This window comes from Emydura macquarii, unplaced genomic scaffold (assembly GCF_026122565.2).
Source record: "Emydura macquarii macquarii isolate MOO-44397 ecotype Brisbane River unplaced genomic scaffold, CSIRO-AGI_Emac_v2 contig_977, whole genome shotgun sequence".
Taxonomy (NCBI): Eukaryota; Metazoa; Chordata; order Testudines; family Chelidae; genus Emydura; species Emydura macquarii.
In genome coordinates, this window is record NW_027131114.1 from 18,870 (window position 1) to 41,118 (window position 22,249).

At 53.2% G+C, this 22,249-nt stretch overlaps 1 pseudogene; it reads right to left on the reverse strand.

Moving 5' to 3' along the window:
• Positions 1–302: 302 nt before the first annotated feature.
• LOC137150611 (butyrophilin subfamily 2 member A1-like) overlaps positions 303–22,249 on the reverse strand; it is a 31,348-nt pseudogene continuing 9,401 nt past the window's right edge.

Below are 22,249 nucleotides of genomic sequence, written 5' to 3' on the forward strand. Positions count from 1 at the left end.
TTCACCAGCTCGTGCCACTTAGAAACCAGCAGACAGGATGAAAAGCCAAATTAATCCATCACAAGATAATTTGAGGGTGTGGATTTTCAAATAATTAAGGTAAGTAGAGGGTGCTCTGCCATGAATTGAATATTTTGAATAAATCTTCAAAATTGAACTCACCTTATACCTCTTTTCAACTACCTCTTCAAGAAATTAAGTGGGGGGGGGGGGCAGGTGATGCCCTTTAGACCCTCCCCTGGGAACAGGCCTGGGGGCTGCTCAGCGCTGGGAGGGGACAGTCTCTGCCGCGGGTGTCGCTGTCAGGGACAGAGATTCCCTCCTGGCCTGGGCTGGGACCGGGCAGATGATCAGGGAGCCCGTTTTCACCCCCAGCATTGAGACCAGGACAGAAATAAGGGCGAAGCGTCCCGGAGAAGGTGTCAGTGAAAGTGAAGAGCTGGGACCTGTCAGTGACATTGTAAAATGAGACCTCGCCTGCCTCATAGTCCAGGAAAATCCCCACCCGGCTGGGCCTGACGCTCACGGGGAGGGAGGTTGGAGGGGAGGTGCAGGCCGCATATACCCCTTCCCTCAGCAACACGACCCAGTATCCATTCCCAGGTGAGAGTTTGACCTGCCCCTTCCTGCTCACAGATTCTCTACAAACCCCTAGAGTCCATCTAGTCTTGTCTCCCACCTCCACCTCCCAGTAACGCCTCCCGCCCGGGAACCCCTCAGTGCCCAGCACACAGGGACAATAATCAAATCTCTCAGGATTATCGGGCAGATCCTGGTGTGTGTCTCCATGTCTCACACATTTCCTATCCTCAGACAGGACGAGTTTGGGATTTGCCGTGTCTGGATCCAGAGTCACGTCCACTGGGGAGAGAGTCACAGAGTCAGGTCCGGGGCAGGGGCTGGTCACGGGGATCAAAGGGAAATTAACCTGCATCCCCGTTAATCACTGGGGGGGTTGTTGCCTGTTAAGGGGAGTCAGGGCCCTCTACCCATGGGAGTGAACTTGAGGGGAAGAAGAGAGAGCAGGAGCGGGGGTGGGAAGGTGTCAGTGGGAGCAGGGAAGGGGAGGGCAGCCCAGGGACAGGGGAGGGGACAGGCTGAGGCTGGGAGAGGTTAAGGAGGGGCAGAGGGGGAGGGGCAGGCACAAGGGGCGGGAGTGGGGGGAAGGGAAGGAGCAGGCACCAGGAGGACAGAGGGGGGTGGAGGGAGGGGCATGTCCCAGGGACACAGGGAAGCAAGGGAAGGGGGGGCACCAGGGAACAGAGGGGGGTGAGGCAATGGGGGGCTCCAAGGGGAAGGGGAATGAGGAGAGGGGGGGCTCTAGGGGGGCAGAGGGGAGTGAAGAGGAGGGGCAGGTGCCAGGGGTGAGGAGGGGAGGAGTGGGGCAGGCACCAGGGGCACAGAGTGAGGCAGGAGCCAGGGGCAGCGGGGGTGTCTAGGGCAGGGGTGATCACCGGAGGGCAGGGAGAGGGGTGGGGCAGGTGCCATGGGGCAGAGTGGGGTGATGGGAGGGGCGGGTGTCGGGGGGCTAAGGCAGAAGCGGAGGCCCTGGGAGGCAGCGGGGGCGTGAAAGAAGGGGCTGGCCCCAGAGGACTAGAGGGAGCGGTAGAAGGGGCAGACATCAAGAGGCAGAGGGGGAGGGTGGAAGGCACCAGGGGCAGAGAGTTATGAGGGAATAAGAGGCTCCAAGGGGCAAGGGAAGGAGGAGAGGGGTGGGCTCCAGAGGGCAGAGGGGCAGTGAAAGGTGGGGCTGGCTCCAGGACACTATAGGGAGTGAGGGAAGAGGAAGACAGGCGGGGCAGAGGGATCTCAATGGGAGCAGCACACACCAGGGGGGCCAGGCCAAGGATGGGGCAGGGGAATGCACAGGTGACAAGGTGACAAGGGGGGTGAGGTGAGGAGCAGGCACAATGGGGCCAGAGGGTAGAGAGGGGAAAGGCAGACCCCAGGGGCACCAGGGGAGCAAGTAAAGGGGCAGTCATTAATGGGGAGAAAGTGAGGATAGTAGGGGTGGGTGCCAAGGGTACGGGGGTGGGGCAAGTGGAGGGGCTGGCACCAGGAGGGCTGAGGGGGGCTGTAAGCCTTTCTGGTTCCATGGGAGGCCACAGCGGCTTCCTAGAGGGGAATAGCTCACGTTTGGCGAGAGGTCAGTTTAGGCAATTCGCCCATATGTGGGGTGAGCACTCAGTCTATCACTCAAGCCCCAGTCGGGGCGAGTGAGCAAGGAGTCCAGTGCTCCAACCCCTAGGCAGGGTGAACGGAGGCGGATCGCTCAGGCCCTGAGGCAGGGTGAGCGAGCCCGGAGACTATCGCTCCAACCCCTAGGCAGGGTAAGCGGAGGCGGATCGCTCAGGCCCTCAGGCGGGGCGAGCGAGCCCGGAGACTATCGCTTCAACCCTAGGCAGGGTCAGCAGAGAAGGCAACGGCTTCAGGCAGGGGCAGGAGAGCAATTCTCCTGGGGTGGCTAGGGAAAAGGGGAAGGGGAGGGGGACGCAGGCCCACCCGTCTCCACTGCTTCCCAGCCCAGGGCCCTAGCAGTGGCAGAAGCGGCTGCCACTGTGCCGGCGGGGCTCCCACCGCAACACACCGGCTATAAGGCGGCTTCAGCCACAGGCCGTGGCTGTCCCTGGGCTACTTCCTCCCCACTGACCCTAGTACCTGCTTCCTCCACAGCATGGGGATAGTCCACCTGGTCTAGCGCCGTCAGTCCTTCCTCATCAATGGGGGGTAAGGCCGGGAGCTCCTCTTCAGGGGGCAGCTCCTCCAGGTCATTGGAGGTGGGGAATGGCTCGGCCTCGGGCAGCTCCTCCAAGTCCTGTCCTGCTGCAGGGAGGGGCTCGGCGGCCGGCAGTTCCTCCAAATCCGGCCCGGCCTCCGGGGGTGCCCGCCACTCGGGCTGCTCTGGGGTCTCGGCCCAGCCAGGCGGCTCCAGAGCGCGGCCCCGGGCTCGGGGTAACTCGGCCCAGTGATCCTGGCCGGGTTGCCTTGTCCAGCTCCTTGAGGGCCCTATCCAATCCCCAGGCCCAGGTGGGGCCGGGATTTGGCGGCGGCGGCGGCGGCGGCGGCTAGATTCTGGCCTAGGCCTCTGCTGGCAGGGCAGCACGTCCGCCTCTGGCAGCAATCTAGGGCCTACTGAGCTCAGGGGCCAGGCTCTTGTACTTCCCCTTCCTCTTGGGGCTCCGCGCTGCGGCAGCCGCTTGGCCTGGCTGGGTTGTCCTATCACAGCCCGGGTCTCGTGTTGCCGGGCGTGAGTTGAGCCAATCAGAGCACTTGTATCATTCCTCAGGCTCTGGCTCCGTGGGAGGCCACAGCGGCGTCCTACAGGGGCGAATGGTGGGGTGGGTGCAAGGAGGGCAGGGGGGGAGGGTCGGGTACTGGGGGTAGAATGGGGGGGATGATGGGCAAGGGAGTACAAGGGGGGCAGAGAGAGGGGTGTGGCAAAGGGCAGCCTTATGGGAGTAGAGTGTAATGGGGGGGGGGGGGGGGCACCAGAGAGGAAGAGGGTGGATGAGCAGAGGGGTGGGACCAGAGGGTAAAGGGGGTGAGGGGAGGCACAGACAGCAGGGGGCCCAATGTGGGGCAAAAGAAGGGGTGGGCACCCGGGGGCAGATGGTGTGCGGGAAGAGAGGGGCCCCAGGGGCTCAGAGGAGTGAAGGGAGGGGCTGGCACCAGGGGACGGGAGGTGGGGAGTGAAGGGTCAGGGGCTGGTGGGGGATGTGGAAGGTGGTGGGGGGAGGGGTGCAAGGGAAGGGGCAGGCACTAGGGGGCAAGGGGAGGGTCTTGTGCCATTGGGTGATCGAGGGCTGTGGGACGTGGGAGCTGCGGGGTGGCAGTGCCGGTGCAGAGGGAGCCTGGGAATGAGATGGGGAGCTCCGGGCTAGCAGGGCCCATTCACCACCATGCAGGCACTGGCTGTGGGGGTCACTGCCGGAGCGGGGAGGGTAGATCTGGTGCCATGTCTTACTTGACATGCTTGGTACCTGGGGCATCCCCAGGGCAGGAGCCTCCGGGGGCTGGGTGCTCTCCCGGGGTGGGCTGGGCAGACAGTGCCGTGGTGAGGGGTATGTGGAGCAGGCAGATGTCCTGGGTTTTTTGGACCTCAGAGGTGGCGACCCTAACAGGCCCCGCAGTGGTGTTTGTGTCACTGTCCTGCCTGCCTCCTCCTGCCCCAGCTCTGTGCGGTAAGATACCCCGGAGTGCAGGGAGCCCTGGGCCAGTGGTGCTGCAATGTGTGTGCATGGCCCTTGGGCTCTCTGACTCCTCCTGGAGCTGCCCAGACTCTCCAGCATGCACCAGTGCACACACAGCCAGGCAGCATGCTAGGAGCAAACACACACACAGACACACACAGCTCAGCCACAGCTGTGAGGCAGAAAAGGTGCTGTGTAGGCACAATTTGCTGTAACTGGGTCTGGGGAGTGTCACAAGCTGGTTATAAAAACCCGTCTGCTCTTGCAATGGGGACAGGACCTTCCTTGCCCCAAAACCATGAAGACACAGGACAGCTCTTGTCTGGCCATGTTATGCTAGCAGCAAATTAATAAAGCCCGGTCTGAGCATGCAAATCCTGGGAAGAGAGAGCTGGGCAGTTCAGTGCCAGTTATGGACAGGTGAGAATGTCCGTCCTGCAGAACCCAGCTACCGCCCTGGACAGCTGACAGCAGGGTCAGTATTTCCTCACCAATCAGCCCTTTCCCACAGGGGGCGTGTCCCTGCCCTGCAATAAACCCGGGTGTCGTCTGCCCCTTTCCATCTGCCCCAGTGACATTGCTGCTTCTAGCCTATTGAATGTCATAGGAAAATGCTTTGTGCAGGGATGGGAGCAGAGAGCCACCAGGGGGAGGAGGGGTCTCACCCTGGATAAAATATCAGCGGGATGTACAGTAGCTGCGTAGAGCTGGGCGATTCTCCACCCTGCAACCAAGCACAGACAGAGGGGTGAGAACGCCCTGAACACAGACAGACTGAGCAGGAGACGATGTCAGACAAGGTGATACTGGGGGAAATGGAACTTACTGAGCTCAGCCTGGAGTTTCTCTAAAAAGAAAACAAAGAGAAACGCGTCAATATCACATGATCTCACCAGGGGAAACGAGTCAAAAAGGCCTTAAAGCAGGGAAGTTAAAATCCTTAGACTCGGCCTGGAGGCTACGTCAGCAACCAGGGCCTGGCACCCCCTGGGCAACAAAGGCATCAGCGAGGGAGAAATACAGTAACCCCGTCCGGCCACCTGGCCAGGTGCAAGAGGGTGTTAGAGCCAAACAGGGATCCCTCAGCACATGGCAAATATTAACCCTGTGGGCCAGGAGAAAGGAGCGAACAGTGCAGCAGGTGACGTGTGTGATGGGAATTAGGAGGCTAGACATGAATTAGCAGAGTGAACGGCCTGAGATATAATACAAATACCAGGGAATCACTTCAGTCCACCAGAACCAAGACCCCTGTGAGAGAATTGATGGGTCCCTGGATCATCTGGGGATAAAGGGAGCAATTTGGTGAGGATAAGGACAATGTTGAGAGACTGATTTTTTTGCATCAGTTTTTACCACAGAGGGTGCAGGGGAGAGACCTGCCCTCGAGCGGCTCTTTTCAGGAAACAAAGATCAGGGATTGAGATGTGACGAGGAGATATTGGAACAAACTGGTCAATGAAAGAGCCAGCAGCCATCAAGAGCAGAGGGGAGCCCTGCCAGATTGCAAAGCCCAGGAGCTCTCAAATGACATCAGATCGACATGACTGCAGTGCCGACAATAATGTGCATCTCTCATTAAAATCAGCTGCTATTCTGGAGACTCGGAGGTTTGGGAATGTTGCAGCCAGCTTTAAAATTTGGTAGGAGTGATCTTGAGAATTACAGCCCAGTGAGCCTTATGTCAGCATGTGCTGAACTGGCTGAAACAATAACTACAATAGAAATCGAAAACAGCTCTATGACAATGACAGGATAAGGTCTGAGTAGCGGAGCTGGAAAGGAAACCTGTGTCCCACTAATTTATTAAATTGCTTTGAGTAGGTCATTAAATAATGCACAGAGGAGAACCCAATGGTATAATTTACATGGACTTTCAAAAAGCCTTTAACAAAGTTTTTCACAAAAGGTTATTAAGGAAACTAAGTCATCATAGGGTGTAACTACTCAGGAAAAAGACCTCAGGGTTAGGATTAGGGTTGAGGATGAGGATCAGGGGTCCCTCATCCCACTCCAGCCATCCCCCAGGCAGGTTTCTCATCCCCAGTCCAGCCAGACCCCTCCCCTCCCTGACCCCAGCCCCACTCAGAACCCGACTGATTTTGGTGAAAATCAGAAAATGGAAAAGCCGGATTTTACTGGAAATAGATTTTCCAATTTTCACCCAAGTCGCTATGGATCTGCCCAGAGTGGGGGTGGGGTGGGGGTGGGACCTGGCCACAGGGGGCTGAGGGCTTGTCCTGGGGGTGCAGCTCTGCCTACATGAGTAACAAAGTGGGTGCCCCGCCCTGTATTACAGCTGTGCCTAGAGGCCAGGCCAGGCCAGTGCTGGGCTCTGCACAGACGTGGAGCAGTCGCCAGTCCCTGCCCCGAAGAGCTGCCAGTCTAACCAGACACGACAGGCCCAGGGCGGGGGAAGGGGCAGGACACACAAGCAGAGTGAGCAGAGCGATGGTGCAAATGGCACGTCCCTGCCACCCTTTAACAATCACCCTGCGCTGGGCAGGGGGAGGGGACGAGCTACACGGAAAGGGAGGGGGAGGGGAGCAGGACGGGGGTGGGGGAGGTTGGGGTGACAGGACTGGGTGTGAGGGGGTCGGAGCCGGCAGCCAATCAGCACAGAGAGAAGATGGGCGAGTGACACTGTGACAAGCAGCGTGATGACATCATCAGCCACCGCGTCCCTGCCACCTTCTGCCTGCCAGGGGCACCCCGGGGGTGTGAAGTGCTGCAGCAGCTCCCAGCATGGGCACGTCGCTGGGACACGGTCGCAGAGTGACCCCAAACCTGCTCCCTCCCCCGCTGTGTGGGAGCAATAAATCCCCTGGGTTCAGTGCGTGGGGCTGGGCAGGCCCGGCCATGGCGGGGGGCAAAGGGGCAATTGCCCAGGGGCCGGGGATTTAAAAGGGCCGAGGCAGAGGGATCGATACCATGGACAATGGTTGAAGCTTCCCCTTGGGGAGGTTAGTTCCCTGGTCTGCCTCGTCTGCCCTGGGCCCTGCCCCCAATTCCACCCCTGCTTTGCCCCAGGCCCAGCTCTTGCCCCGCCCCCTTGGCCTGCTCGCCCCCAGGTCCCTTGCTCCCCACACCCACTCGGCAGCCCCACCCTGCCGCTGAGCTTCTCGCCACGTCCCTCCTCCCGCCCCCTCCCCTCTTGGCCCCCTCCTCTCTTCCACAGCGCCCCTTCCCCACTCAGCCTCCCTGCCGCCAGGTCCCTCCTCCCCGCTCAGCCCCTCCAGCCATCACTCGCCACCTTGGGGAAAGTGGGGTGTGACAGAGAGGAGGGTGGCTGAGCGGGAGGGGGAGGGACGTGGCGCTGAGCGGGCCAGTGGCTTTTCTGCCCTGGGGCCCAGAATTGATGTTTTCTGGCCTGGGTTGGGTTCTGTTCATTCTGCATGCGCTAAGTGTGCGGGACAAGGGGCAGAGCTTCCCCGTGCAGAGCAGAAACCAAACTGACTCTCAGTTTATTGTGAGAGCTCCCAATACCTGCCCCAGGGGTCTATGCAACTTGTTGTAAAGTTTTGAGATTCCCCCTCCCCACCCATCCCACTGAACCAAGGGACCGACCGTACCTTTCTCTGCCAGATGCGCCGCTGCAAGTCAATGACAGGAGAGGGGTGTTACAAGGGAGAAGATTTAACTTCAATTAGTGCAAACTCACAGAGTCATTTTTCTGCTGGTAGAAGCTAGAACACACACAGGGCTCTGCCCAGCTATTCCCGCTGCCAGCGTTATACTGGGGACACAGCGCCTAGTGCAGTTAAAACGCTGAGTAAATGGCTGTCTCCTGTCCCTATCGGCTGAGTGAAGGGAGGCCCCACACTGAACTCGATGGCGTTTCTGTCTGTCTGGAATGGGCATGTTCTAGGCATCACTGGGCAGAACCCTGGTGATTTTGGTGAAAACTGGAGAACTGTAAAAGCCTGATTGCCACTAAAATCATTGTTTGATCCCTCAGGATACGGGGTGAGTCTGTGACCTCTGGGTTAAGGTTAGTGTTTAAGTTGAAGGTGATGTTACAGGCCCCTCTCCCCACTCCACTCAGCCCCCCAGCTGGATTTCTTGCCTCCTCTTCAGCCAGCCCCTGCCCGCTGGGCTCCTCACCCCCATATTCCAGCCAGGCCCCTCGCCTCCCCACTCTGGTCAGAGCCCCATTGATTTGGGTGAAAATCAGAAAAGCCTGATTTTAGTGGAAATGAGTTTTTTCCAGTTTTCTGCTCTTCACAAAAATCAGTAGGGTCATGACCAGAGTGTGTGGGGGGGGCAGGGGCCCATTTGAAGGTGGGGGGAGGATTTGAGAAGCCCATGTGGATGCACCACTGGGCCTATGTAAGCAATGAAGTGAGCGACCCTCTAGTTACAGAATTGCCACGTAATTGTGCTCTGGGATGTAGACTCTCAGGCTGAGATTCTGTGCTGGGAACCCTCAGCCCAGGGGCATGTGAGGGCGAAGGCGGCTTTAACCCACCTCCCCCCGCATCCTCCTGATCCTGGGTGCTCCGGGTGCCAAAGCAGCCCCCACTGTAACCCAGGGCTTGTCTGCAGGGGAAGGTTACACCAGTGTAAGATAAGGTGGGAATTTAAACCCTTCTGGTCACACCGGTATAACGCCCCACGTCAGCGCTCTTATTCCCTAGTAGGAGTGAGTTTTTCTGGCTTAGCTTGTGCCTTTAGTTACAGCAGCTTTGGGTGCCTGTGGGCAGCAGCACGGCCCAGGATCTCGGCAGCTCTGTGCGCTGTGGCTCCATCCCGACACATCCTTCTTGTTCCCAGTCCCATCTCCACACACCCCACAACAGGGCTTGTGAGTGGGTCCTCAGAGGCACCTGCAGCTATTCTCTGCACTGCCTGCGCTGGAGGAATCCTCGCCCCGCTGGATCCAAGCCCTTTGAAGCCCTTTTCGCTGCTCTGGTTCTTTTACTGAACACAGTGGGGGTGGGGTGGGGGAGAAAATCCCACCCTCCATTTATTAAAATGTGTCCAGCCCTTATGGGTGTGAAGGTGGCACTGAGCAAGTGACCTGGGTGTAACCAGTGCACCAGCCCCGTGAGATCTGCCTGAGTCTGCAGACAGCGCTGTTTGCTGCTCACAGACATCACAGTGGGGCTGGGATGCTGGCACTAAAGGCTGATCGATGGCAATTTAATTGTCACCATTTGCAATTATCTCACTGCTGATCATTTTAGCGGAAACACCCAGCTCGTGCGCTTCTCCTTCCCTGCTGGATGCAAGGGCAGGTACTGGGGAGGGAGCAGTGGGGCACTGGCAGACATTGGGCAGTGGGGCAACTACCTGTTTTCTAAAGTTACTGGGGTGAGGAACAGTGAATTCAAGCCCCTCCCAGTCCGACCTCGATCCAAATATAGAGTAATCTCCGATCACACTAAAACAGGGAAGGGAGAGAGGAGATACATTCCCCCTCCTCTCCCCTTTCCTCTCCCCAGTATCAAATGCCTCCTGGGTACCAGAACAAATGCACCTGCACACACATACAGCACATGGTCACTGAGGGGGAAATCCTGCCCCTTCTCTCTTTACATGGCCGTGGTAAGGCCAGGACACCAGGGGATCCCCTGTGAGGGATCCCAATACTGGACAAGTCCCCAGAAAAGACCCTGTCCCAGCTGGGCTAGGGCGACTCAGAGCCTGGGCTCAGGGTGCTGTTTCTGTAATCTCCGTGAGGTTTCTTAGGACAATTGGGCGCCTCCCCTGCAGAGCCCGTCTGAGCCAGCGCGAGCAGCCCTGAGCTCACTGCTTGGGCTCTGGTGTTGATACGGAGACATTCCCCATCATCACCCATTCAAACACCAGCACGTTATTTGCAATTGTTCCAGCCCACGTGTGTTTTACACTTTCTCCAGCACACACATGTAGCCCCCTCCTGCCCCAGCAGAATTGTATCTGTCAAATACCTCCCCCACAGCTGAATGGGGGGCTCTGCTGCATTTCCCACCCCATCACCGCTCCCCACAGCTCTGCAATGTCCCTGCTGTGGGCACTGCAGCCCACACAGCTTCATAGCCACAGCCTGAGCAATCCCATCGCTTCCCAAGGGCCCTCCAGGCCCAGCCGTGCCCCTGGGCTGAGCGAGGGAATCCCCGGCCTATGAGATCTTTACATTGAGTCACAGCCTCCCTTTGGCTTCATTCAGTCATATTTATGGGGATAACCTTTACGTCAGTCAATGCAAGTGGCCCAGACACTGACCTTTCTCGCTCTCCAGTTCAGATTGAAGTGTCTCTGGAGAGAGAAGAGGGTGAGAGGTGAGATTTCACCTTCTAGAATTTATGGGAATAACTCTACTGTCAGCTAATGTAATGGGTCCAGACACTGACCTTTCTCGCTCTGCATTTCAGATCGTAGGGTCTCTAGAGAGAGAAAAGGGTGAGAGGAAAAATTTCAATCTGTTGTGTTTATGGGAATAACTGTAATGTTAGTTACTGTAACTGGCCCAGACACTGACCTTTCTCGCTCTCCAGTTCAGATCGAAGCATCTCTGGAGAGAGAAGAGGGTGAGAGGTGAGATTTCATTCTGTCATGTTTATGGTGAAGTTCCTAAAATTGTTTAATGCATGCCTGGGTGCATTTGAAACTGAGAGGAACAAATAGACGGTTGTGTTTATGGGAATAACTGGAGTTAGCCTGACACAGCTAAACCATTGGGTCTCTGGAGACTGAAATTAGGATAAAGATGTTAAAACCCCACAAGAGGTCATCTGAACCACATTGAGAGGCAAGTCTCTGTTCATAGAAGGCCTTAAGCCTTTATTGAAGTGTGGCCCCAGCTAAACCATTCCTGAATCTTGGATAAAGATGACTTGTCCCTCTGTCTTACCTGCCCCCAGAGACTCACTCCATACAATTAAGCTTTATTGAAGTGTGAACAGACTTCACCTGTTTTGATAAATACCAGTACTTGTCCCTGTCTTACCGGCCCCACAGAGACTCACTCCATACAATTAGCTTTGTATTGTGTCACCACCCATCTTTGGGAGTTGACCAGAGTCCCTGAAAACTCCATTGTATACTCAAGTGACTCATTGGGAGTCTCTGGGAGGGCGTCTGGTGTGCCCCACTGTGCATTGTGATTGTCTTTCCTGTTAAGTATAAATTGTTAATCAAATTCCACTATAGGATCAACATGTAAATGAACCTAAGCAACCCCTATATAAGTCTTTTGTATCTGGTAGCCAGGTGAAGTACATTTGCCCAGCATGCAGACATGCTGCTTGACTTCCCTATAGCCACCTGGGTTTTCCCTATGGCTATAGTATTCCCCATAGCTATGGTTATGTGATTGTGTGTGTCACAATTAAAGCTGCACCCGATCCAACTCTAAAATGTAGCTGTGTGATTCTTTTCCACGACATCACCTTCTAGAATTTATGGGAATAACTCTACTGTCAGCTAATGTAATGGATCCAGACACTGACCTTTCTCGCTCTGCATTTCAGATCGTAGGGTCTCTAGAGAGATAAAAGTGTGAGAGGGAAAATTTCAACCTGTTGTGTTTATGGGAATAACTGTAATGTCAGTTACTGTAACTGGCCCAGACACTGACCTTTCTCGCTCTCCAGTTCCGATCGCAGAGTCTCTACACGGGGAAAGGGTGAGAGGTGAGATTTCATTCTGTCATGTTTATGGTGAAGTTCCTGTTATTGTTTAATGCAGTTGGGCTGTTGTTATGAAATAAAGAAACAAATAGACGGACACATGGAGAGACACAGATGGGTCCCTGTGGAGGTCCCTGCACTCCCATCCTAGGCCAGCTCCTGGTCATGGGGATGGTACCTGCCCCCTGGTCCCAGTGAGACATGGGAACAGCTCCCTGTAAGGAGAGGTTAGCTGAGAGGTGCCCAGCTAAGAACGTGGTGGGAGATGCTTTTCCTTAGCTGGGTGCTCAGCTCAGCATGAGCCAGGGAGGAGGGTGTGGATGGACCCTGCAGGCATCACTTCTAAGCTCAGCTCTTTCCCACATGAAGCTCATCCACGGAGTGTGTCAGCCTGGGGTACAAACACTGCAGGAAATGGAGGTAGCGTCACATCTGACAGTCACTTCTGAGCACAGCCTGAGCTAACCATCTGTGCCCCAGTGCGAGCAGCGTCTCAGGGCAGCTGTGCCTATCCAGAATGAGTGTGTTTTGTTACAGCACTCCTAGCCACACCGCATAGCCATGCAGCTGGGGCAGAGAATTCTCTCCAAGGCCCGTGAAACAAGACAGTGACAGTTAATTGGTCTGATTTGTTAGTGTTTGGAAATGAGCCCAACGTAGCTCTCTCTGGGCACATAGACACATTTTACATACAACTCGAAATGAGATAATCCCTGGCACCTAAACATGGGCTCAATGCGCATCCTGTATCCATTCAAACCACAAATTAACCAGTTCAAACCTGTGTGGAGGTGACAGTTCTAAACATAAACATTCTCTTCCAACGTTCACAAGTAAAAAGCACGGCTCCTTTCTGCTTCTTTGAATTACCTGCTTCCGTCCTGACTGGAAAATCATTCAACAGACATTTCCCCTTCCTACACTTGCAAATTTCTACCTAAAGTTCACAGCATTTCAGATGAGAAAACCCTCTGGGTGGGACTTGCAAAGCTGCCTTAGGGGTTTACACACTGGTTCTCATTAATTTGAACAAAACCTGAGTATTCAGAGCCCTTAGGCAGCTTTGAAAACCCCAGCTCCCTATAAACACAGAGATCACTGAAGGCCAATTTCTGCCCTTTTTGACCAGAGAAAAAACTCCAGCTGAGCCCTTACACTGCAGTAGAGAGTTCATTGCCCTGTTCCTGTAGCAGGATCTCAAGCTGGGCAAATCTTAGTGTAGATAAGGTAATTGTTGACCTTTCCATTTGCACTTTGCCCATCTACAGCTCTTATTTACTTAGACGGGGACAAGAGGGGATCCATGCACAGACTGGGGGGCAGAACTGGGCCCTAAGAAGCCCCTTCTCTCCTCCTACTTTGCTTTCTGGTTTTCCTGCAAGCAGCCCAGTTACACATGTCGGAGCTCTAAGCCCAGCTCACTGAGCCTCACGTCTGTGTTTCAGCTGGAGCAGGGCTGACCCCACAGAATAGCTCAGAGTCACATTCCAGCGGGTGTCTTGGTGAGAGCCAAAGGGGTGAAACCACTTGACGCTTCTCGGTTCAAATGTGAAGTCATAATTTATTCAGCTCCCCCTTCACCCTCAGCCCAGCTCCCACTGCCTGAAACTCCTCTGGACATTAAAAAAAGCCCCTTAAGCCCTGTCTCTCTGCTTTTGGTTTTGGTTTTAAATCTCTGTCTGTCTGTCTGTCCGTCTGTCTCTCCCTCTCACCAAGTCCCCGTCCCCTGGTTACTTTACCTTTCGCTCTGTGTTGCCTCCAGAAGCAGTAACTGGCCAGGGCAATGAGAACAGCCAGGAGAGCCAGGATCACCCCCAGAGCCACCATCCCGGGACTGACCCTCGGGAAAAACAGCTCTGCAAGAGAAAGTGTCATTGACTAGTTGGAAGCAAACACGTGCAGAATGAAGGCAGGACACTCGACAATGGTGACCAGGACAGTTACAAGAATCTCACAGGGAAATACACAGTGAGATGTGGCTCCTTTGTGCTTTATTATTGAGCCAATGAAAGTCCAAGCTTTAGTCTTCTTACTGAAAATGGTTAATTCATGGGAGGAAGCGTGATGGTGACAGGGAGGGGGCAGGGAGGAGCTTTGCTATGCTGCATCCATCTTCATCCACCCCTGGCCTACATCCAAGCGAGCCGATGTTTCCTCACTTCTCTAGGCTGCTCTGACTGACCCCAAGGCTGCAGCCGGTGCAGACTGGCCCTCAGGATCAGAGCTGTGACCAGCTTCCTGACACCCCAACTCCCCTGAGCTCAGAGGGGCTCAGCTACATGAGAGAGTCTGACCCCGAATATGTGAATGAAGGATTTTAATAAAAACAAAACTTGAGTCTTGAAATTCAGAGTAAAAAATGCTCCAGATTCTTTTTCCCTTGGCCCTGAAGCAATGGCTGACTAGCGAGCCCTTTGCTAGGTGATCAGTGTGGTGTATTGAAACTGTGTCAAAATTACAAGCAGTCACTTTAAATCCTGAGGGGATTCCTGGGCCTGCTTGCAGGCTAAGGGGCTCTGTAGGGAGCGTGCATCTGGGTCCTCTGCAGTCAGTCTGCAAAGAGCCAGCCTAGAGCAAGTTATGCTGAGTTCTGCTCCTCTGCCTTAGGGAGCAGCCTGCTTTGTCTCTCTCTGTACTTGGCTGTTGTGTGGTAGAGTTCTGGATTCTTAGAAGTAAAGCAATGTTACATTGCAGCCTACCGGGAAGAGTATTTATGTTTTGTTTTACAGTTTCCATGTGTACGCTGTGAACATAACAATCAGGTAATCCTGGGCATATCATAGACTAAACAGCAGTGTTGCACTTTGAGACCTCAGATGAATAGTACTTTAGAACTGCCACATTTTTATTATTGTAGAGATGAAATATTCTGTATTAACCAAGTTGTTTGGTAGATAATAATACCTAAAATCAAGACCTTTTTCCCCCCCTAAAAATGAAGATGCTTTTAGGTAAGATTCTATTTCTGCATATTTTGGGCCTGAACTTTTATTGCTGGTATTTCCAGCTGTAATCTAAGTAGCAGTGCTCAGATCATTTCCAGGGCTCTCTTCCGCTGTTTGGGAAAAATGACTTTTTTAGCCAGATTTTCATAAATACTCAGCACCCAGCAACTCTCACCAAGAACCAAGGAGAATTCCCTCCTTCACAGCACACACAGAGAAGTCAGACACAACCATAAATACTCTTGCTGGAAAGTGGCAGCACAAAACCACTTAATTTCTTAGAATCCAGCATCTTAACACACAAGAACCCCACAGCGGAGGGGAGGGCTGCTCCTTAAAGCAGCAGGCACAGCTCACCCCACCTTGCTTTACATTGGCTCGTCTGGGGTGTAAATGTACCTCACACTAGGCTGCTGCGCACTCACTGGCTGTGTGGACCCTGCTGCTGGGCACTGAAAGTTCCCTGGTGCACTTTGATCTGTTCCCGTTTCAAAGCTGGGTAGAGCAAAGCGCCCCACGGAATTGTTAGTGCAGGTAGCCGGGTCCACACAGACAGATGGTGCCTGGCAGGCCAGTGAGAGGTAGATTTACACCCAGACGAGCCAACGTAAAGCAAGGTGGGGTGAGCTGTGCAGGCACAGCTGAGCTGAGGCAGATTTACCCCCAGCTTCCCGTGAACTAACTGTTCCTGTAGACAAACCCTGATTCTGCTCACACACTGCACAGCCCAGCTCTAGCCTGTGAACAGGACCCAGAAAACCCCAATCCCAACCCCCATTCCTAAACTGACAGTTTGCAAATCCAGCATAGTCCTCACTGCACTGCAGGGACAAAGGAGAATTCCCTCCCCCTCCCCACAGAGAAGAGATGATCACTGGATACGGAGCTGCTCTGAGAATCTGGCCAATGGCAGCCCAGCCTGCAAAGTCCTAAACACCCTCAGCTCCTGCTGGAGTCACAGAGCATTGAGGCTGCTCAGGATTTACAAGAAGCGCTCGGCACCTTGAAGGTTCAGGCCAATAATGAGAAGATACAATTTTAAATACCCTCCACCAATGTCTGCACCAATGTCCACGTGCGGCTTGGACGGGCACTGACCTGCTATGGAAATCTCTGACTGCCTCTCCTGGTTGAGTCGGGGGTTCCTGACACAGCAGGACACTTTCCGGTTGGACTCCTCTGTTAGAACAATGGCAGCCTCTGTTTGAAACAGGCCATTGGCCTCTTGGGATATGTTTTCAGAGGCTGATGGTAAGAGCTGCCCCTGGAGATCTCTCCACAGCACCTCGGGCTCTGGGAACCATCCAGATGATCGACACACAACCCGGATCCCTCCGTCCTGATGTCCCTCCACAGAGATGGCAGGAGCAGAGCCCAAACCTACAGAAGAAATTAATGAACTTGTGATGATCCTGCAGTGCCCAGTAATGAGCCAAAAGTTTTTACATTATTATCAAAAGCCATTTCCTATTAAACTAATAACTGACTGTGAGCCCCTGGCTGTGGTTGATGAGTTAAACTGGCCAGATTCCAATTTGATACTTTGCACCACTTCACTGAAACCAGTGCATGTGTGTGTGTAGACAAGCCTTAAATTAATTCACTACCAAAACACTTTGTTACTGGGGAGGTCAGGTTGCCTTGGCAGTGCCTCCTTTCCTTCCAGAGCGCAGAAGTTGGCAACAGCAAATTGCACTCCTCTGAGAGCCAGGAAACACCCTCACACCCATAAAATCCAGACATTAGATAAGAAGGAAATGCAGGGTGAAGGCAATGCCTCCCACACCAGACCTCACTTTTATTGATGAGCTAAACTGAAATAAAATTATCTTAATCTGAAAGAAGAGGCTTCACTTTACGCAAAGATGTGAATTCAAACTAATCTGGTTATTTTGACTGCAGCTGCTGTGCAGAGAAGACCTGAAGCTGCTTGGAAATTTCACACAGAGTTCAGGCTGCCTGGTGATATTATCTCCTGCCCTTACAGAGCGCTGAGTTAAGCAAAACTCAGACCTCTGAAAACCAGGAAATCCATAGTGAGGGTAAACACCTCAATAACCTTAACTCTGCCCCCTTGGAGCTGACAATAACCACTGGGAATTGGCTGCATGCACTAACGCTGTGTTCACAGTATTCAGTGTAGCTGTAATAACCAGTGAAGGGATTATTCGGCGCTCACTGGCAGAGCTGTCCCTGTGACATGCGGAGAAGTGCAGGTGTACCAGGAGGGATCAGTCATGCCTCATTTCACTGCTGAATTGTGCAGGTTGCGTCAGTAGCAGGGCACAGACTTCTTGCCATGGGGATTGTCAGCAGCCTGGTGTCAGATATGGTTGGTGAGGGGCAAGTGAAGGCACCATCCCAGAAGGAATCCTCAGGGCAAGGGTGATGGGGTGGGAACATTTTACAAGCTGGGGGTGGTTTGCGTGGAGCAGGCTCAGTGTTTGAGTGTAGAGCAAGTGTTGGCTGCACCTGACCTGAACCTCATGGCACGGCTGGTTACAGAACTAGCTGCACCTCTGTCCCCTTTCTGCTCTCTCTGGCAGCACCTTCAGGGGTCAGGCCTCCTGCCTCTCCCTGTCCTGGGGGTGGGGAATTCCTCAGTTCTCCCACTCTTAGCCCAAGCTCTGGGCTACAGCACCCTGCGTATCAACCACTGTTACCCTGTGGGTGCCAGACACGAGCCGAGATCAATCCCAGCTGGTGACATCAGTGTGGGGGGATCAGCCATTGTTCGGCCCCAGTGTGCACAAAAACTGTTGTGATAAGCACGTTAATGTCTCAGGACTGTCCAGGGGTGTTTGTGTATCTCATTAACCCCTTGCTCTAACGAACTTAAATTTGGACCACTAACCCTACCCCAGATTCCAATGAGTCACAGCAATTTTCAAGACAATCTGAGTATGTGCCTGGATTTCAGAGACCTTAGAAAAACTGACTGTTAAACAATAAACTAGAATCAACCTTACCCAGAGCAGAGCTACCGACCTATCATAACAAAAAAAATTGTGTATCTCGCCATGAACCCTCTGACTCCACTTATTACCCTGTTTAACACATTAAAACATCAGAACAAGTTACTGACCTGCCACCTGCAGTTCCAATAAAGCTTCTTCATAAGAGACACTGGACTGAAAAAAACACTTGTACTGCCCATCGTCTGAGAGCCGGATATCGCGTATTCTCAAGGAAACACTCCCATTGGTGATGTCGTCTTTCAAAAGCTCAGTTCTTCCTTGATATTCCGGCATCTGCTCTCCATACTGATCCTGCCCATCACGGTACAGGTGCACGACTGCAGAGAACTGGGATCGGAACCATCTCAGCTCCATGTTCTCAGCGCTCATCCTGGGGGAGAGGTGGCAGGGCAGGACGGCCTCCCCACCTAGGGAGGCGGTGATTGGATGGTCAGGTCCTGTCACTGTGAACTGTGCTGTGAAATGTGCAATGAAAAATGGAAATTAAATCGGTGAGGGGCTGGGGGTGGCATGAATTCAGCAGCAAGACTCACAGTAAGAGAGCGCCCTGCGTTAGAAGTGAGCACCACGTACCCATGCAGTGCCCCAGACAGGTCTATGAGTGCAGAGAGTCAGAGGCTTGGGGTAACTGCACCTCTGACCCCCTCCGTGGTCTGCTCAAAGATTGTCCCCTCAGGCCTCTAGTTATCACCTCTCTCTGGGCAGGGACCCACGTCCTTCTTCCGGCACACTGGGGATTTAGGATTGCAGCTCCCTGCAATTCACTGTGGTTTTCCCAGCAAGCCTGACCACTGTGCTTTGCTTTCTCTTCCAGGGTTATGAACACTGTGTGCCAGCGGTTACCAGTAACCAAACAGCTCTTCCATAGCACAGAACATTTAAGGAGAAAAGCCTGACAGTGGAGATGTACCATAAACCAATCAAAGGTCTGAACGCATGTTACGTTTATACCAAAGGAGCCTCATTTGGTGCATGGGACTCTCTGGCCTGGTCTATGCTGGTGACGGAGGTCGATGTAACGTTGCTTACGTCGAACTCCTAAAGCATGAGTCTACACTGGCACGTTAGTTCCGTCGACTTAAAGCGCAGTAAAAGTCGACCTAATAAAACCACCTCCGCAAGTGTCATAGAGCGTAATTTGAATTTCATGGGTCGAATTTGTGTCGGTGTAGACAGAGCGTAACGTAATTCAACATGAATGGCCTCCGGGAGCTATCCCATAATGCCCCGTTGTGACCACTCTGGACATTCGCACTCTGCTGTTACGTGCCCACGCAATCAGGGAATAGCTCCTCCCCTCAAGCCCCGGAAAATTTTGAATTTTCATTTCCTGTGCAGCCAGTGTGGAGAGAACTTTGTAGCTGAACTCATCATGGCGATTGCAAGGCCAAAACGCGCTCCAGCATGGAGTCGACCAGAAGTCTTTGATCTCATCGGTCTGTGGGGCGAAAAGTCCATTATGGCTCACCTCAGAGCCAGCAAAAGAAACTTTGACATATAAGGGAAGATATCCCAGGTCATGCTGGAGAAGGGGCACAACAGGGACATGCAGCAGTTCCGCGTGAAGATCAAAGAGCTAAGGCAGGCATATGAGAAAGCTAGGGAAACTAACAGCTGTTCTGGATCCTCGCCCAAAACATGCCACTTCTATGAGGCGCTGCATGCAATTCTCAGTGGCGACCCCACCACAGTGCCGCCACGCAGCATCGATATCTCTGCTGGATCCCAGTCTAGGGAGAACGACGAGGACTCTGTGGTTGATGATGAGGAGGAAGAGGAGAGCAGAGTGCAGGAGAGTGGGGTGTCCATTCTCCCAGAGAGCCAGGACCTATTCCTGACCCAAGAGCAGTCCAGCAACACACGGGACAGCAATAATGATCGGGATCCCAGGGAAGGCACATCTGGTGAGATTTTTTTTTTCTTCTTAGCAGTTATGTCCTTGATACAATGTCTGAAATTACCTTTTTAATGAGGGAGAGGGGATTTCAGGGTCTTAGCGGACTGTACTGGAGGGTTACTCCCGGAACAGATTATTTATGTGCAGAGGTATGCTCCGAGAATCATCCGTCGATATCTCCAGGAAACTCTCATGCAGGTAATCTGTTACCCTTTGCACAAGGTTTCTGGGGAGGGAAGCCTTGTTTCTTCTGCCACAGTAGGATACTTTTCCACACCACGCTGCAATCAAATGAGCCAGAATCATGGCGGAACACAGCACAGCAGCATAAGGGCCAGGCCTGTACCCTGCTGCATGCAGGAAATCTTCCCTTTCCCCCTGCGTTACCCTCAGGAGACTGATATCACTCATGGTCACCTAGGGAAGATGGCGCATGTTTAAAGTACCCAAACTATACAACCAATACACTATACTCCTCTAGTCCCCTTTCTATGGGCATACTGAGTCAGTTCAATAATTGTCCAAAGGTATCTGATGATACAATTAACCCACGGTGTCCTCTGATCAACTCTGCTCACCTCCTCCCAAACTGTTCCTCTGAATATAACCGGGGCGCCCGGTCACCTCTCTCATACATTAATTTTGGACTGTGGTTTTTACCAATAATTAAGCCTCTCTATAACAGATTAAAGAGCCCCTGGCTTACCATCCCTGTAATGGCAGAGTGAGCCGATCCTTCTGAGATGCTCAGAACGGAATGTAGGTCTGGCTTAGCCTTCTGCACACGAAGGGGAGTATTTTTTACATTGTATCAGTTGCTTCAGTTCTTTGGGTCTGCTAACAATGGCAACATTGTGTATTTCTTTTCTTTCTGTAGACACCTCGGCCTTGGCCCCCCCATCTAGAACTGCTGCAAAAAGACTATCACAGATCAGAAAGAGGAAAAAAAAATCATGGGACGACATGTCTGGCGAGCTCATGAACCCCTCTGCGGCCGCTGAGACAGAGCTCCGAGTGTGTCGGATGACCTTGTCCCAGAAACTGGACATGGACATGGACATGAAGAATCGAAGAGCAATGCAGGAGCTTGATCGCAGTACACAGCAGGAGATGCTGCGAATAATGTGGGATCAGGCTGACATGCTCAGGCATCATGTGGAGCTACAGGAAGAGCGGCAGCAGGACAAAGTCCCTCTGCAGCCCCTCCAGAACGTTCCTCCGCCTATCGCTTTGCTGCCCTCCCCTGCCCCCAAGTGGCCTAAGAGGAGACTGGGCAGGCTGCAGTACGTGGTGGAGGCAAGCAGAAAGACGTGGCGGTCCCATTGAGAACTGTACTGCAAGCAACCACAGTTGTTTAGTATCACTTTAAACTGTGAATTAACACTTGCCTCCTGCCCAAGCACACACACCGGAATGTTCATAAATAAAATTTTGCAGCGTTTCAATACGTCTCTTTATTAATTCATAGCTTGTCTGGGGAGGGATTTGGAGGGTGCCGATATCGATGGTAGAGGGGATGGTAAGGAAAGACACAAAACATACAGAAAACATTACTGCGTGTCATTGCAGAACTGGTTTTTCAATGCTTGCCAAAGGCGAAGCGCTCCGCGATTGGCTCTGAGTGTATTGCTGCCATCTGGCTGCTCAAAATTTGCAGCCAGCCTTTCTGCCTCCACAGCCCAACCCTGGGGGATCTTTTCCCCCTTCACTTCACACACATTATGAAGAACACAGCACGCATATATAACTGATGGGATGTTTTTTTCACTCATGTCTAGCCTAGTAAGGAGACATCTCCATCCGGCCTTTAAACACCCAAGCACACATTCTACCACCATTCTGCAAGTGCTGAGCCTGTTATTAAAACGCTCCTTGTTGCTGTTGAGGTGCCCGGTGTAGGGCTTCATTAGCCAAGGGAGCAAGGGGTAGGCAGGATCCCCCAGGATCACTATTGGCATTTCCACATCCCCGATGTTAATTTTTCGGTCTGGGAAGAAAGTGCCCACCTGCATGTTCGTGAACAGACCCGAGTTCCTAAATATGCACGCATCATGCACCTTTCCAGACCACCCCACATAGATGTTGGTGAAACGACCCGTGTGATCCACAAGGGCCTGCAACACCATTGAAAAGTATCCCTTGCGGTTTATGTACTCTGTTACAAGGTGGTCAGGTGCTAAGATAGGGATGTGCGTGCCATCAATAGCCCCTCCACTGTTTGGGAACCCCATCACAGCAAACCCGTCCAGTATGTCCTGCACGTTTCCCAGTCACTACCCTTTGTAGCAGAAGTCTATTGATGGCCCTGCATACTTGAATCATGGCAGCTCCCACTGTAGATTTACCAACTCTGAATTAATTCCCAGCTGAGCGGTAACAGTTGGCGGTTGCCAGCTTCCACAAAACAATGGCCACTCGCTTCTCCACCGTCAGAGCTGGTCTCAAGCAAGTATTCACGCGCTTCAGGGCCAGGGACAGCTCTGTGCAAAGTTCAAGGAAAGTGGCCTTTCACATACGAAAGTTTTGCAGCCACTGGTCATCATCCCACAGCTTCATAATGATGCATCCCACCAGTTTGTGCTTGTTTCCTGGGACAAGAACTGGCGCTCCACCGACTGCAGATGAT